Genomic DNA, 18,233 nt, shown 5'->3' on the forward strand with positions numbered 1-18,233 from the left:
TTTATAACAACATCCCTATGATATCATCAGGACCCACTCCTGTAACATCACAATGGACCACTAGGTCTCAAGTTTTGGCCCTGAAATGTCAGGGCCTGGAACAATCCTAACGTGGCAACTCTGCTTGTCACCTTGTGCTACTGAATAGCATACTAGGGAGAATACCTGAACTGTTGTCCACATGCCAGTCACTACTGTATAAACGCTTATGTTTGAACTGGCCCACACTTACAATATTCTGAGATTCTGTTTTTCTTTTTAATTACCACACTACTACACATATTCTGCATAGACACTGAACCAGTGAGACATGACCACATTTTATCTCAGTAGAATGTATATCTTCTAAAATATAATAACAAACTGTTTTATCAGGTCATTTGGTCCACCTAGCTCAGTATTTTTTACACAGTTTGTCATCAGCCTTTCTGGGTATCAGACAGGGATCTTTCCCAACCCACCAGAAGATGATGATGATGATGATGATGATGATGATGATGATGATGATGATGATGTACGAAGCACAAGTTCTGTTAGTGAGGTATGGCCTTTGCTACCATGATAATTGCTCAGGATAAGAAGCTTCGTTTCCTTTGTCCCTATAATTTCATTATACCTCTAAGTTCAAATATCCTTTGTATGAATATCTTGTTACTTGTGTTTCCTGTGTAATTAGGAGCTACCGCAAACTTGTAATTCTAACCTTAAATGTTATAATAAGCCTTGATTTTGCCAGCTCTTTGAATAATAAATGTGTTCCCATTAACAGTCTGAGAGGGTGTGTTTGGGGACTACATTTTAAACTTCAAAAGTGTCCTTGATTCTCTTTTGTGTATGTGTGTGTGTGTGTGTGTGTGTGTGTGTGTAAGTACTTTGTAGAAAGGTGCTTTCACACAATCTCCCTTTTGATCCAAGACATCTTATGACCTTTTACTATATTTATATAACCATTGCTGCCTCTTGAAAAGCTGAATTTAGCAACTCTCACACAGTCAATTTGTAATTAAAATATTCAGTTGCCTTCTTTCTGTCTCTAACCTGTGACTTCCAAGGACCCTTACACATTGCAAAACTGTGACACTATGATCCCACATTGACTGCCATGGTAACAACCTATAAAATTTTGGGATTTACAGTTTGGGAAGGAGTGTTTAGAACTGTGTTTAGAAAGCAAATACTATCTCACCAGACTACAGACCCCGTGAATCCATAGGATGGATCCAGGGCAGTTAAAATGGAATCATAGTGCTGTAATTGCATGGTATGAAAGAGCCTCAGGCTCCTACAGTTGGAACATGTGGAGGGGCTTTAATTAACTGCCTCCTGCCCTTAAAAGAGGAGCCAGCATGGCATAGTGGTTTGAATGTTGGACAGTGACTCTGGAGACCAGAGTCCGAATCCTGGCTCAGCCATGGAAACCCACCGGACAACCTTGGGCAAGTCAGTCTCTCTCAGCTTAAGAGGATGACAATGACAAAACCCCTCTGAAGAAACTTGCCAAGAAAATCCCCTGATAGGTTCGCCTTAGGGTCTCTATAAGTTAGAAACAACTTGAAGCCACACAACAACAACAACAACAAGCACTTAAAAGATTACATCCAGCCTCTTGTCATCATGATAGAAAAGATGGAAGGAAATTCTATAACTGGAAAGGTGTAAGGTGGCTAAACATATACAGAGTGGGAGACACTTAATGTGTCAGTGTAAAAGAACTAAAAACCTAGCCACAAACAATCTAATCTCTCAAATCGCCAGTGTTTAAATGTATTGTATTTAGTGTGCCAGATGCCCTAATGCTTGCAGCCATGTAATAATTCCTTTCCACTCACCCACACTGGAAGCCACTTGGCTAGAACACTAACTTTATCTCTAAGGAAGCTTCCTGGAAGGCCGCCAAAGTGTGGAGGCAGACATCTGCATGCAGGCTTTTTTGATGCTGTAGCTCAGATGAATGGTGCTAATGCAGAAAAGAGTAATAGGGCAAATTTGGTAGAGGCAATATTCAAAATTTAAAGCAACTTCTCTCACTCAACCATTCATCTCAATTTGGATTTTAGGTCAATTGACTGCAGGTATGAACTTAGGTCAAATGAGTGCAAATATGCTAACCTGCCCACTTTATAACGTACTTTAATAAAAAAGCATGGACTTTCTTTTTAAGTTTTAAAAAGAAATCCCAACTCATATTGTGCCTTTTTTCTCTCCAGAAAACCTGTGTAACAAAACCTTTGCACTCACCTTTGAGTTGTAACCTGCACAGATGTTCAAAACGTTGATTAAAATACGGAGGGGGAGTTTGACTTGTTTCAAGAGTGTCAGAGGTCACAGAGACAGAAACGGCTAACTGCTAAGGACATTGTGTCATCCCAAATAAAGGGGCCACAACTTCCTTTGTTGTTCTCAAAAGACACGATGGGCATTATGGAAGAAAGATCTTTGTGCTAGATTTATCACATGCATTCAGAGAATCATGTAAATGACTCTCCACACTGGATGCCTGGCCATTCCTTTTGATTCTGCAAGAGAGGACTCCATTATTGCATACTGTGCATGAATCCTAAACATCTTCTCAACAGGAAAAAAATTAACCTATATGAGTACCAGTTCTGGAGAAACTATGGTGGGTTACAAACCGTCGCTTTGCGGCAGTCTCCCGGCGCTGCTGTTTGCTCCGTGAGGGAGTCGCAGCGGCCAAACCGCGCGACTCCCTCGCGGAGCAAAAAAGAAGCTCCAAAATGGAGCTTCTTCCTGCGGCGCAGTTATGATGCCGCGAGGCGCCAATGGCGCACTCGCAACGTCATAAGCGCCGTGCGAACGCACAGCATCCGCTACGTCAATATGGCGGCGGCCATGTGGAACGGCCGTCGCCATATTCTCCATATTGACTACGTATTAGGGTTAGGGGGGTGCAGAAGCACCGCCCCTTCCTAACCCTAATACATAGTCAATACGTATTTTATGGCGGTTTGTAACCCGCCTTTATTTCTTTTACATAGAGCTTGGAAAAATTTGAATGCCAACACCCAGAACCCCCATGCAACTATGGGATGCTGGGAGCTGGGATCCAAAAAGTAACTTTTTCAAGTTGTCTGAATTGGCAGCCTTAGTGGTAAACATTCAACAAGACAGTGAGATGGATAGACTCAATGCCAGACTCAGTGCCATATGGAAAGACTCAATCAATAGGTAATGGGCATGAATCTACAGGAATTGAGGATAGTATGAATCTACAGTAACTGAGTACACCAATGAAGGACAGGAGAGCTTGGAGCTGTCTCATCCACAGGGTTGCTGTGAGTCAGGGCAGGCTCGAGACAGTCAACAACAACAAAGTGAAATGGTGTTTCTTGAAATGTTATACATACTGTTACATCTCTGCATATATTTTTGTACACAGAAAATATAAGGCTCAACCCACAGCCTCTCTAGGTAGAGAGATGGGAGATCTCTAGGTAGAGAGATCTCTAGGTAGAAAGATGGGAAAGATGTCATTCTGAAAGCCTAGAGAGACACTGCTAGTCAGAATTATTCAGCAAGCATGGATGTGCGCTAGTTGGGAGAGTCTGGGAGTTGTAGTCCAATAAAGTAACATCTCCAAGTGCTGAGTAAATATTTCATGTTGTTTTCAATATTTACTAAAATACATCCTACTACTGGGCATTTTCTGGGTTTTGGTTTGGCTTGGCTTGATTTGGCTTATTGCCATAAGGGTGGGTTTTCCTTTCCTCAGCTGACTCCCTTCTACTTATCCATGACAAGTATCAATTTTCTGTGAATCTGAAAAAGCAATTAGAGGATTCACTGTAGTTCCTGTTGGGTGCAAAGCCTGAGGAAGCACAATTGATCAAAAAGGTGATATGGACTACTTTTTTCTGAAGTGTCTTTATTGTCTGAGGTGGTTCATTTTCAGCATGTTGACAAATTTTATTGAAAAAAACATGATATAGATTAAACAATTACACAGTGAGCTTTAGAAACACTTCTTACATTTAATAGGACTTTAATTCATTTATAATTAGCCCAGTTGTATAACATTTATGCTTGCCAGTATTTTAGAAACTAAACATACCTCAGATCATTTGCTTGCTGACCCAAAACTCTTTCCCCTACAGTAAGCAATTTAGATTGTCAAATATGGTCTAGATAAGGATTCCTGAATTGCCAAAAGCTGTAGATTTGTCCTCTTTCACTGTCATTTCCCCTCAGCCACAACATTAAGTGCAGGTATAATGATCTATCTAACAGGACTTCAATAGTAAAGGTTCAAATGTGGTTGCTTGATTCTTCTGATTTCCTACTGCACAATGGATCTTTTGCCATTTCTGCTGGTTTTTAAGCAGACCCTTAAAGCAAAGTCCTGTCAGTAAATGATATTTTGAGGCCTCATTATGCCCTCTTTGAATGAGAACACAGATGTGTTCCCACATGAGCTGAGTATCACACAGACTAGGCACTCATTAATATTCAGTAGTTTGGTTGTTCATGTGGGTTTTCTCTTTTCTTAATTGCTAGAGCCCACACAATTTGCTCATAAAAGTCAGTGACTGATGACCCTATCTAATGCTGCACAGACTGCAGGCAGGTGTCGTCCTGAGGCACAATCCACCAATCAGACAGACAGACTGGCAATCTATATACTTCAATTAAGCTTGCACACAATGGCTTTTTGGCTAATTCTGGGTTGGATTTGATCTGCATCACTCAAGCTTCAAGGCTAAGACTACCTCCCAATGTGTGATTGCTACCGTATTTTCCGGAGTATAAGACGACTGGGCGTATAAGACAACCCCCAAATTTTCCTGTAAAAATATAGAGTTTGGGATATACTTGCCGTATAAGACCCCCTCCTTAAAATCCATGGAGGGAGAAGGCCAGCGGCCCTCGCGCCAGGCCGCGGCGCTCCTTCCCGGGCTCCGCGGGGCCTGGGAGGAGGGCAAGGCCGGCGGCCCTCGTGCCAGGCCGCGGCGCTCTTTCCCAGGCTCCGCGGGGCCTGGGAGGAGGGCAAGGCCGGTGGCCCTCGCGCCAGGCCGCGGCGCTCTTTTCCGGGCTCCGCGGGGCCTGGGAGGAGGGCAAGGCCGGCGGCCCTCGTGCCGGCAGCAGAGCCTTCCCAGCGTATTAGACGACCCCCCAACTTTCAAAAAGATTTTAGGGGTTATAAAGTCGTCTTAATACGCCGGAAAATACGGTAGTTTCGATGTCATCATCTGTCTATGAGATGAAGTAAACTTTAGAAAAAAAGGTATCCACTACACATGGCCACATCTGTACATGATTGTTCATGAAAATGTGGATCATCAGACAATATAATCCTAAAAGTAGTCAATGGTCTTTGAAGTCCTCTACAGAAGCTGAAGAGCTGAGGTTCATCCTTGGTCACCCTTTCCTGCCTAACCAGGAAAAACTCCTTTATTGTAACTTGTGAAAAAACTCCTTTATTGTAACTTGACATTAATTGGGGTCACTTAGGAATATTCTCATGGGGGCCACCAACAAATACCAGGTGCTGTAGGCTATATTCCAGAGGAAGGAATTAGCAAAGTATTCCTTGCCTAAGAAGACCTTAAGAAATTCATGGGGTCACCATAGGTCAACAGGAAACTTGAAGGCACATACACATATGCATACAAGAACATTCTAGCTGGACTTTAGTGATCTGCAAAGAAAAATAAAATATTTCTCTTCAATCAGAGGAAGGAACTGGCAAAACTACTGAGTATTCCTTGTTTAAGACTCAGGGAATTTCCGTAAGTCAACAAATAACTTGATAGCACATATACACACACATTTGAGTGATTGGACTTGTTTTGGTGATTAGATTTAAATAAACAGTCCTACAGTTTTCTACTGTATTGACAACTGAACAAGGACACTTACCTCTTAATCTTGGTGCTGAGTTAATAATACATTTGCTAGTAAGCAAGCATAAGACTAAGGCGGGGTACAGAAGGGCAGGGGAAGACGTCTTGGAGGTGTATTCTGCTGAATACGGAGCCTCCAGACCGCCCACCCCGGGGGCGTGGCTCAGGAGATGGGGCTTCCACATGGGGGGCAGTGAAGACGCCTCACCTGGGGCCGTTTCTGACCCGCAGTTTCCAAACCGCCACCTCGGAGGACGCTGCAAAGAGAGAGGCAGCTTCCTCACGGGCGGCCAAAAACGGGGCTTTTTTTTTTCCTTTGCCGGCTGGCGGATGCGCAGCTGCGCAGCTGCAGCGCTAAGCAGCAGCGGCAGAAAGCCTATGGGCACATTTAAAGTGCCCAAGCCCCTTTAAAACTTTTTTTCCCGCTCTGCCCAAGAACAATGGTGGTCTCCTGCCAGCTGGTGATCAGCTGGTGTTGGCATCCTTGCCCGCTTGCACTTTGCCAGTGTCACCAGCATCATGGATGCCTCCTCTCCTTTGGTCCCCGCGCTCCTGCTGAATCTGCAATGCACAGCCACAGCTGTCGCCGCTGCCACCGCTGTCCTCCTGCCATCCCCCATCACCTCCCTTGTATATATGTAAATATTTACAGTTTTAGGGGTTTTTATTGTTAGGTGAAAATGGCACAGGAATGTGTGTAGGGGCTCACTTTAAAGTCCAAACTTTCCAAGCAGCGCATGCGTACATGTTGCTCTAGGGTTAGGGTTAGGGTTAGGGTTAGGGTTACGAGTCTTAAAATGTGCTGCAGCTGTGCTGCAGCTTCCACACCTGCATGGCAGCTGACGCTGCAATTAAAGCCTGACTGCAAACTGCGCATGTTCCAGGACCCCGACTCATTATGCGACGCAGCAGACACGGAGCTTTTAAATGGGCAACTTAAATTAGCGGCGTAGCAATTCTGGCGTACCGGTGCAGCAGCTTACAGACGGAGCTACGCAGCTGCGCATCAAACAGAAAAGAAGCGGAGAAAAGCAGCACCTTTTTAATGCCGCCTCTTCCCGCTTGGGGCGTGCGGGCGGCGTGTTCATGGCGGCATTCAGGTAAGGCCCGTCTGAAGGCTCTACCTTCATGACGTCATGAATACACCCCTTTTTGCCCGTCTGTATCCCGCCAATGATTTAAGAAAGGGCTTTAAAATAAGAACACCTGGTATCGTAATGTTTATACATCTATCTGTATGTGGTACAGCTGCCTTTGACATACTTAATAAGGTTTTGGGTTCTCCCATCTTAAACATGATGTATCACAACAATGAAGAATATACAGAAGACTGGAGATGATCAAGGGTATGAGTTTTCTTCTGAATAAAGAAACAGAAGCATCTGAAGCTTTTTTTTCTTTAGAAAGATGATAGTTCATAAAGAAACATGACCAAAAAAAGTATAAAATTAAGTACAGTGAGAATAAAATGCATAGAGAGCTATTTGTCCCTCTCTCATAGTACAATGGGCCCTCCAAATTTACTTGGATTAGGAGCACAGAACACCTGTGGAAGTGAGAACATAACTAAAACCCCACTATGTTTTTTCACCAGAGAGAACACCTCTCTAGTAATCTCTAGCCCAATGTTTCCCAAAGTTTGGTCCTCCAGATGTTTTGGACTTCAGCTCCCAGAATTCCTGACTATTAACCAAGCTGCCTGAATCTTCTATGAATTAAAGTTCAAGATGATTTTCATACCAGTGCTTTACTGCTGATAAAACACCAGTAAAACACATCCTAAACGTCAGGGAATCATCCCCTCACCTCCAGTGTCCCTGAATCGTTTGGGGAGCAGTAATTTCTCATGAACGCAAAGTTTCCGTTCATGGGAATGACTGCTCCCTAAACAATTCAGGGACGCTGGAGGCAAGGGGATGATTCCCTGATGTTTAGGAAGCGTGTCAGGCTTTCAGAGACATGCACTTCCTAAATGTTTTACTGGTGTTTTACCAGCACTTACCCCACAGTAAGCATTGGTATGAAATTATTCTAGAACATCTGGAAAACCAAAGTTTGGGATCCATTGCTCTAGGCCCTCCAGTGCAACTCTGTGGTCAACATCTCGTGGAAGCTGACCATAGAACTGCACTAGAGAACCTACAAAGGCCTAAAGAAATATTTTATAGGAATGTCGAGGTCTTCCAGTGTGACTCCGGTTGCACTCCTACAGAGTCATGCTGGAGGACCTAGAAATTCCTAGGGAGAACATGTTAATCAAATCTGCAAATAATCAAATGTGCAAAAGTCAAAGCTGCAGATGAGGAAGGGTGGCTGTAGTAGAATCTGGGAGTACCCACTGAAATGAAACAGCAGTAGAATCAGGACTGGCAAATGCATGGGCTTCTTCATCCAATATAAAATATTGGATCCAGATGTAGGCACAAAAGTAGACCTTGCCATTCCTCTCCTTCCCATGGCAGCCCATCCAGCCCTATGGAGATTCTAGAAGAGGGGCAGGATACCTTTGTGAACTGGAATGTGCTATAGTGTAGTAAGGGGCACACCCAGATGTCTGGAAAAGCATTTCTGTTCATCCTTGATCCAGCCTATTATGAACTGGTGGATTCACTGCTAGAAGAAATGGTGGTGGTCACTAGATGCCTTTAAAGGGGCATCAAGTCAGCTCAAAAGAGAACAGCAGCTCTGAGTCATGATAATTAAACAGAACATCTGTGTTCAATGTTACTGAGTGCTGGTTGTTGGTGGGAGAAGACAACAAATGGAGTGTGGTTCCCTGATGCTGGGCATCTGTTTAGACATTATAGGAAGCTGGATCATGGGGTAGATGGGACTTAGGTCTGATCCAGCAAATCTCTGATGTAATGTTCTTCCTCAACAGGGATAATATGTAAGAAATCCTACAAGAGGGATTATTATCCGATGTGCAGCATGGTTTAGATATCTAGTAGTTACTCATTGAAAAAAGCTGGTTCTGCTGAATTGCAGCTGTCAGACCCTTTCTTCCATGTGTATCCCTACCAGTGTGAGGGAACTAACCACCTTTTGCCTTTAATTTTGCTGCTTAATTCAGCAGCTACTCTCTGATAGTAGTGCCCACTGAAGGTATGGTTTCCATGGAGGGCTTAGCCCTTGCCCTGTGTTGCTTCCACTTTTTGGAATGTTCTTCCTTTCGAACTGCAGTCAGTTCCTGCACTCACTACTTCATGAAGGGTATCCATATGCATCTTTTCGGTGTGGACTTTTAAATGTTTTCTTCATTAGTATGATTCTCATCCCCCACATAATTTTACTGATTATTGATTTGATTTTTGTCGCACCTTTTTTCTAAGAAAGGAACTCAAGGTACCTTATGATCAAATAAAATAAAATAAATACATTTGAAACATGAAACGAATACCATAGACAATTTTTTTAAAGACGGTTTTAAAAACACACTAATAAGAGAAAACACAGCCCCTGCTCAGCATGATATTAGCTGCATTGAGTCCTTATTTTTCGTGAAAGGACAGGATAAAAGCACTAATGCTAACAGCAGCAGCAGCAGCAACAATTAAAGCTCTCCTAGAGGAGCAAGTAAAGGAGTTAGAGACCATATAAACAAAAATAAGATCTCTCTCGCTCTTTTTCTCCCTCTGTTTTTTTATGCTGGCTCCTAAATAATCTGGTTGGTTCCTATGTGTTGCAAGCAAACCTCAAAAAGTATACCTGATTAGGTTACCTATTCTGTTTCATTTCGTTTCATTTCATTTTCTTGGCAGTGTTTTACTTCTGTGTGGCCTAAATATCCTAAAGACATCAGATCTCATCTGATCTTGGAAGCTAAGCAAGGTCAGCTATGTTTAGAGAGATTATCACATCAGCAAAAAAGACGGGAACATAGTGGTATGTTCTCATCAATATCGCGCGATAACACTATGATTATCACACGATGTTGTGTGACATCATGATTATTCCACAATTATCCCATGAATAAAGAGGAATTCTGAAGCCGCTTTTTATTCATGGAAAATCCCCGGAATAAAAAGCAGTGATAGAATTCCTATGTGTAGTCAACGGCTTTCATGGTTGGCATCCATAGTTTTTTGTGGGTTTTTCGGGCTATGTGGCCATGTTCTAGCAGAGTTTCTTCCAGATGTTTCACCAGCATCTGTGGCTGGCATCTTCAGAGAATGTTTGCCTGGAAAGGACTTGGCTATATATACTGTGTGACCTACCAGTCCTGAAAGATAGCAAGATAAAGACTCAACAAATGAGAAATTTCCCAGGGTCAGGGTTTCCCAGCAGACAATGAGCACTAATCAAGCAGACATTAATCCTCTTGTGCAAACCCTCACACCCTGAGGACTGCCATTAGCAACAAACAATATACATGCAAATCACTCCTGCCTTTCCAGGTCACACAATATATATAGCCAAGTCCTTTCCAGGCAAACATTCTCTGAAGATGCCAGCCACAGATGCTGGTGAAACATCAGGAAGAAACTCTGCTAGAACATGGCCACATAGCCCAAAAAACAATAGAATTCCTCTTTATTCATGGGATAATTGTGACATTGTGTGATAATCATAGTGTTTCATGTGATATTAACGAGAGCATGCCACTGTGCTCCTGTCTTTTTGCCGATATGATAATCTCCTAGGTTGGACGGGAGACCAACAAATACCAAGTACTCTAGGCTACGTTTCAGAGGAAAAAACTGGCAAAACTACTTCTGAGTATTCCTTGTCTAAGAAAACCTTGTGAAATTCATGGGGTCTCTGTAAGTTGACAGACGACTTGAAGGCACTTAGACACACGCACATTTTACCTTTATTTCGCTTGTCACAAAGGTATATTGAAGGTGGGGAAGATTTTTCTAGCTAAATCCTCTGCCCTGCAGGTACTTTCAGAATTCTGTGCATTCATTCCATTGCTCTTCTGTGGAGCTTGAGTTTCAAAGTATAATCCCTCTTTTCTTATTGACTGTATGCACAATGGCCTGCCTGATTTCTGAGATCTCATAAAATTATTGTTCCCTAGGGAAAGCCAGCCACAAAAACAACTCATATGGAGTTTGGGGAGGTGGTGGTGAGAGAATGATGGGTCTGCCCCAGCGAACACACTGGTTTCTTTCAAAGGCAACAGAGTTCTCAGTGATTTGCAGAAAATGTGTAGGTTGTCTGGATTGTTCTGGAATTAGAATGAAGAATGCCATTTCAGCTATGAGATTGTGGATCTCTTTCTTTCACTACTAAAAGTATTTCATTTTATTTGGATTAATTTACTGTATATGTTTGGAAACAGCCTTCCTCAGCCTGGTGCCCTGCAAATGTGTCTTTGTGGATTATTAAATAACTGTAAAAAATGTAGATTTAATATCATAACATTAGTGTCTGCCATCTTAGAAGTTTTAAAACATTATGGCAATAACTGCCACCTGATCAGAAATGGAGAAACCTGAACTAAGTCCCACCCCAATGCTAAATATGCTAAATTAGAAACTTGTGTGTTCTGTACATTGCATTATTGACATGCATGCCAACCCTTTCAAATACTAATTTTGTGTTTGCTGTGCCGTGTTTATTTTGTGTATTGTTTTTCAGAAGTAGTATAATGGTTTGAGCATTGGACTATGACCCTGGAGAACATGGTTCAGATCCTGGCTTGGCCATATAAACCCACTGGGTGACCTTGGTCAAGTCACTCTGTCAGAGGATGGCAATAGCAAACCCCCTCTGAAGAAACTTACTAAGAAAACCTCAGGATAGGGTTGCCACGCGTTGGAAATGACTTGAAGGCACACAATGACAACAACATGCAAATTTCACATTCCCATGGTTTACTCTGGCTCCCAGAAAAGCAAGCAAATATGAATTTAGACCAGCCACCTTCCCATGGGTGTGTGTGGGTGTGTGTGTGTGTGTGTGTGTCAAACTCCATCACTTTAAAAATGTCCTTGTATTCTATGGCACTGTGATCATCAGCAGGTACTAATTCTGGAGCTGCTCACTGTTCCAGAAAAATGCCATCTCTATCCAGGCTGCTAGCCCAAAGGACCAGGCTAAGTGGATGCAGAAGGGGAGAGGTCAGAGTATACAGTAGATTGAACTGCTGTGGAAGCCTTTCCTTACTAACTTACCACCACAGCAAAAGAAGTCACATTTAGGAGGGAGAATGAAAAAAGATAGGTATCAAATGTGTCTTGAGGCATGGCATCTGGGAAACATGGTCAGGGGAAGAAACTCATAATGAATTTAGGAGTGGAAGACAAGTGAGCATGCTTAGAAAAATTCCACTCCCAAATGTATCTCAGAACATTTATTGTTGTGTGCCTTCTGTGACACTGCTACCACATGGCAAGATTTAGTCAGAGGAGGTTTGCCATTGCCTTCCTCTTATGCTGAGAATTTGTTTATTGTTTGTTTGTTTGTTTGTTTGTTTATTCACTTTATATCCTGCATTACCCCTGCCAGGAGACCCAAGCTGGGTTACAAAATTTAAAATAAAAGTTTCACTAGAAATGTACTATTACAAAAGTTTTTTTTAAAAAAAATAAAAATAAACATCTATCTAAAATAAATAAAATTAGACAGATACATGGAGGATAATGGTATAATGGATACTTGTCATGATGGATGTATATTACTTCAGGATCAGAAGCTATATGCCTGCCCCGTGTATACCTAGAGATCAGGACTGTTGGTTCCAGCTCCTGCTTGTGTGGTCCCTAGATGCTTCTGGTTGGCCAGAACTTATAGTGAGAACTCATACTGGGCTAGATAGGCTTTTGGCCTGATCTATTCTGAATTTTCTTATGTTATTAAGCTTACCCTATACTATTTGCAATTAAATTTTGGTTGAACATTATCGGAACAGAACATATGACGTATGAGAGAGTAGCTGCTTTGAAAAACACTTCCCATATGTTAAACTATCCCTTTTCTTTATCCCATGCTTTTTACCTGATTTGTTGTTGTTGTTCTTGCTGCTGCTGTTATTGTTTTATGCCTTTCTTGTCATTTCCGATTAATGGCAACCCTAAGACAAACCTGTCATGATGTTTTCTTGCCATTTGTTCAGAGGTTTGCCATTGCCTTCCCCTGAGGCTGAAAGCATGTGACTTGCTTAAGGTCACCCAGTGGGTTTCATTGCCGAGTGTGGAATCGAACTCTGGTCTCAAGAGTCATAGTCCAACATTCAATGTTTATTATACTACTTGCAAAAAGGAAGCCACCAGTTTTGTTCTACAGAACAAAAGCATCTTTGCCATTTCTCATGGATCACAGCCATACTTGCATTTTGGTGGCCATGATTTACTAGTTAAATGGTGGATTGGAAACACTGTATGTTCAGTGTTACAATTTTTAGCCACCCTTTGAAATCTCCTTTCCATGTGGGGATGTGTTCATCATTGAAACACATTGACAGAGCTGACTGAATATGCTTAATCCATGTTATACAAATGAATACAATCAAGCCTCTTCTAGACAATTTTCACCCAACAATTCCCAGCTTTTTTAATATTTTAAATCTCAGTTCTCTGTGTTCTTAGGAACTCATTTGCTGTTGTGGCATGCTGTAAGGAAGTACATAAGTATGTGCATGCATTCTGATCTGCCCACACAGAGGGGAAATGCATTTGTTGAAGGAAAAGAAATGGTGCTTGCAGGAGGTATTTATTTTACATGCATCACCACCCTAGGCCTGTTTTTTTTAATGAATCACATTTGTTTTAGTGTGACATGCTCCCAGGCACATGAACAGAGGGTTCCAGTTTTTGTGAGAACGTATGATGAGCCCTTGGGATTGCCCAACCCTGGTTAGTTAACCAGGCAACATTGTGAGGCAGTGGGATGATCCAGTCCTTACATATTTGTACATGGAAATCCAATAGTACAGTATAACCAAGTGACATTATGAAACTGGGTTAAACACTCATTCTTAAGAACCTGGTATCACCATTTTGTTTCTTCTACTGGATCTGGAGATTGCAAGGAATATATAAATTAAATTAATTAGATTGTAATAAACAATTATTTCAGTATGGTGGGAAACATGTTTGTGGGAAAGTCCTCAGGTTCTGTATGTATTTAAAAGTAGTCCATCACTACTTCATGCACCCCCCTTTCATATACATGAGTATTCACAGAGACTTTGGTGTGGAGATCAGGATCCAATTTTCCATACTCCCTATTTTGGTATACAAATAACTAATGCCAAAAGACTGGTTTTAAATAAACACCAAAGTGACTGGAAGAAAGACATTTCAGTATTTAAAGGGCACCCGAATTAATATTTTTGTTACACTCTAGTCATGGGATTTTCAGCCTTTTCTTAATTATATTGGACCCCAAAATGAACTGTACTTTGTTCACTATAAACACATAAAGTACTTTATCAGACTAATTTTGTTACTGTTAAATTGAATGAGTTTTATATAGAATGCTCTGGGGATAGTAACTAAGTGTGGCATGATGATTTTTCCCCCCTGTTTTTCATTGTTCTTTTATAAAGAAAATCTGAAATACAAAATGAATAACATACTATCAGAAGTCATCCTCCATGGATTTTCTGCATATTTCACTCAAAGGAGAAAATCCTGACTGTATCAAATGCACAGACGTTCTACCTGATCCATATTCATAGCCTTTCCCCTTACTGTGACTGATTTATTCCTCTTTGTGCCTTCTGAGAGTTCACAGTCCAAAATAAAGGCAGCCCAAGTAGAAATTATGTCGCTCTTAAGTAAAGAATTGAAGGGAGGATCAGCCAAGCTATTCAGGGATGAGACAAACTAATTGTGTAGGAATATTTCGTTATGCATCGCATACCTTGGACGCCCAAACATTAGTTCAGTCCTGAACATCAGTTGGAAAAAAAAGTACATTCATTAAAAAGATAGTCTGCCTGGAAGCAATAGCTGTCTGCTTTGAATAAAACCATGCTGTGAAATGTGATCTTTGGTGGCTGCATATTGTTTCAGTCATTCTATGAATTTAGCTGCCATTTTTTTCATTATTTATAAAGTGCCATAAGTGCACAGCAATTGGGGGTGCCAGATGGCCCTATTATAACAGCCCTGAAGGTCTCTGTGCTGTCTTTGAATGGAGTGTGGGACTTGAACTTGGATAACTCTGAGTTCAAATCCTGACACAACCATGATAAAAAGCTCACCCACAATCTCCTACATCTGTGGTTAAGGAGGGAAAAAATAGAGTAACCCCCACATTCGTTTCCCCTAAACTCCTTTGAGGCAAGGCAGGATAAAATGTGTGGGTGGATGCCTCAAGGCTAGATGTATTTGCATAACAGCTCCACTGACCTTTGACTATTCATTTGGTTTAATATACTGCCTTTTCCTTAAAAATAGGACCCAAGGTGGTTCATAGTAAGAATCATAAAACATTGTTAATACGGAAGAGAAGCTTATGTGTTAAACACAATTGAACACAACTTAAAATTGATAAAAGATGATGAACATCAAATAAAGAAAAATCTAGCACATAGTTAAATGCTACTTCCTCAGCAATCGGTTGCTTCTCAGCAAGGGTGCATCTACACTGTAGAAATGATACAGTTTGATATCACTTTATCTGCCACGGCTCCATGCTACAGAATCCTAGGATTTGTACTTTTGTGAACCAGCATGGTGTAGCGCTTTGAGTGTTGTACTTTGACTCTGGAGACCAGGGTTTGATTCCCAGCTCAGCCATGAAAGCCACTGGGTGGCCATGGGCAAGTCACATGCTGTCAGTCTCAGGGGGAGCCAATGGCAAACCTCCGCTGAACAAATCTTGCCAATAAAACCTCATGATAGGATTATTTTAGGATTGCCATAAATCAGAAATGACTTGAAGGCCCACGGCAACAATAAAGGCAAGGCTAAATGCCCTGTACAACTACAAATCCCAGGATTCCATAGGATGGAGCTAGAGCACTTAAAATGGTATCATACTGCATTATTTCGACAATGTAGATGTGCTCAGACTCTGTCTGAACAAAGGTAGTTTTTGCCTGTCAGCAGGAGGACACCAGGGAGAGGAGACCAGCCTAATCTCCCTTGGAAGGGAGTTCCAGTGTCTGGGAACAGCCACTAATAAGGCCCTCTTCATACATGTCCTGTCCAGAGGTGCCTCCGAGCATCATGAAATCAACAAAATTATGCAGTGGATAGATGCCCCTTAATGACGTATAAGTGAGCCATTAAATTTCCTTCTGTTGTTGTTGTGTGCCTTCAAGTCGTTTCTGACTTATGGTGACGCTATCATGGGGCTTTCTTGGCATGTTTTGTTCAGAGGGGTTTGCCATGGTCATCATCTGAGATTGATAGAGTGTGACTTGCTCAAGGTCACCCAGTGGATTTCCATAGCTGAGCTGGGATTTGAACCCTAGGCATAGTCCAACACTCAAACTACTACACCATGCTGTCTCACTCTTCTCCTCCTCCAAAATAGCAATGGGATATCACCATTTTGGAGCAGAAACAGATGGGAAAAATTTAGAGAGGTGGTACAGGGTTTTGAGGACAAATTCAAGGATGCAGGGGTTTGCATGTTTCTACGAATTTGGGGGCTTTTGGTATGATGCTTGGGAAATTTTCACTCAAAAAACTTGCCAACGTTTACTTTAAAAATCTGGGAAGTTTGTTAGCTGAGACATGATTTGAAGTTAGTTAAGACTTGGTGGACTTTTATAGATAGGGTGCATATGTATAAAAGTGCATGCTTGATTTAAAAAAATCTGGGCGGTTCAGGGGCTTGAGTGGTAGGGGGCTTCAAAGACCACAAAAGTAGGGTGTGAGGTATGCATGTGGCCCATGGCATATACTTTCCCCACTTCTGATCTTGCAAGGGAGAAAACTCTGGGGCCTCTCTCCCCATCCATCACTTCTGTGTGAGTTAAATACTCACTTTTCAGAGAGCCCTCATTGATGCTCTGTAGATTTGTGAGTTGACTGCACACTTTTTGGCTCATCATCCCAAATTGGTTTGGAGATGGAAAGAGCTATGAAACAGCTGCTGCTTTTCTTGCACATAATGTTAGGAACAGGAGGGGTAAATGGATGAGTGAGCAGGTGAGATGGAGTGCAGCAATTCCTCCTTCATGAGGAATATATATCTATATCTGTCTGTCTGTCTATCTTCTACATTTATATATATATGAGATGGAAAAATATAGAATACCAGGGAACAGTGTGGTGGTGTGGTTTGAGCATTGGTCTAGGACCAAGGTTCAAATTTCAGATGGGCCATGGAAATCCACTGGGTGATCTTGGGCAAGTCATACTCTCTCAGTCTTAGAAGATGGCAATGGAAAAACCCCTCTGAAGAAACTTACTGAGAAAATCTCATGATAGGGTCCCCATAAACTGGAAGGGTACAGACAGCAATAAGGAGTTTTGTGGATTATCTCTAGTTCTCCCACAGATCCTCCCCGTGAGAATTGTGCTGCATGCATACAGTTGCGTGTAAGGAGATCTGTACCTGCTCATCTGAATGACCAGACATTGGAAAAGATACTTATCGGGACTATAATTTCAAGATTCCCCTAGCCAGCATGGTCACTGGGACTTGTAGTCCAAAAAAGTAAAAATTTCAAGCTCTGCCTATAAGACATTCCACTACTGGAGTTGTCAAGTTCCAAAGGATGGAGCTCTCTCATGCCATCTAATTATTATTATTATTAACATGCTGGCCTGACAGACACTAACCCTGGTGTCTATACAGTCCTCCCAAACCCACCCTCTAAATTGAGGAGGACCTGCTTGCTTGACTCTTTCAAATAGTGTTGTTTGGCCTATGCAAGTTGTGTGAGTTGCACTGCCTTCCCCCCTCCCTCTCCCTCCCCTTTCCGGAAAGCCCTCTCCTATGTCTCTCTAGGCTGGAAACAATGGCAGGACAAATTGCTTTGACAGAGTCAGCAAAATGAACAGGATGGTGTGGGCTTTTCTGCTTGGCCCAAATTCCTGATGCCATACTGGGTGGCACAGAAAAAGTGTGTGAGAGCTTCCAGTGGTGCTACCCTTACACACTGAGGCAGCCCCTCGCACGTGCATGTGTCAGGGAGCATGAACCTCGTGAAAGGCTCTGCACAGGTGTTGAGGAGCAGCAGTTCATTAAGTAAGGAGGCAAGGAGACAGAACTGGCTGCTCCATCCAGGCTATTGTTAAGAGCTCCTGACAGCTGAGCGCAGCCCCTTCTCTGGTCACAATAGCAGCTCATGCTGAGCAAGGCTCATTAAATATTCAATTCCAGCCTCAAGCAGCTCATTAAGGCAGCAGTGAGCCAGTGACGCGGCTTGGGCTTCTGCTGCTCTTGGAAAACCCTGCCTTGCTTAGCATCACCATGCAGAGGCTCACTGGATCTCTGGATGCTCTCCTCCTCAGTGCCTTC

The 18,233-nt window shown here is 42.3% G+C and overlaps 1 protein-coding gene across 5 annotated transcripts in view; it reads left to right on the forward strand.

Annotated features, from left to right (window-relative positions):
• Positions 1–18,233, forward strand: part of LOC149321282 (receptor-type tyrosine-protein phosphatase gamma) — a 742,038-nt gene that overhangs the window by 655,124 nt on the left and 68,681 nt on the right. The gene's annotated exons all lie outside the window — the stretch shown is intronic.

The sequence above is a fragment of the Sceloporus occidentalis genome, unplaced genomic scaffold, assembly GCF_023333645.1.
Source record: "Sceloporus occidentalis isolate IW3139 unplaced genomic scaffold, rSceOcc1.0.p SCAF_1, whole genome shotgun sequence".
Taxonomy (NCBI): Eukaryota; Metazoa; Chordata; class Lepidosauria; order Squamata; family Phrynosomatidae; genus Sceloporus; species Sceloporus occidentalis.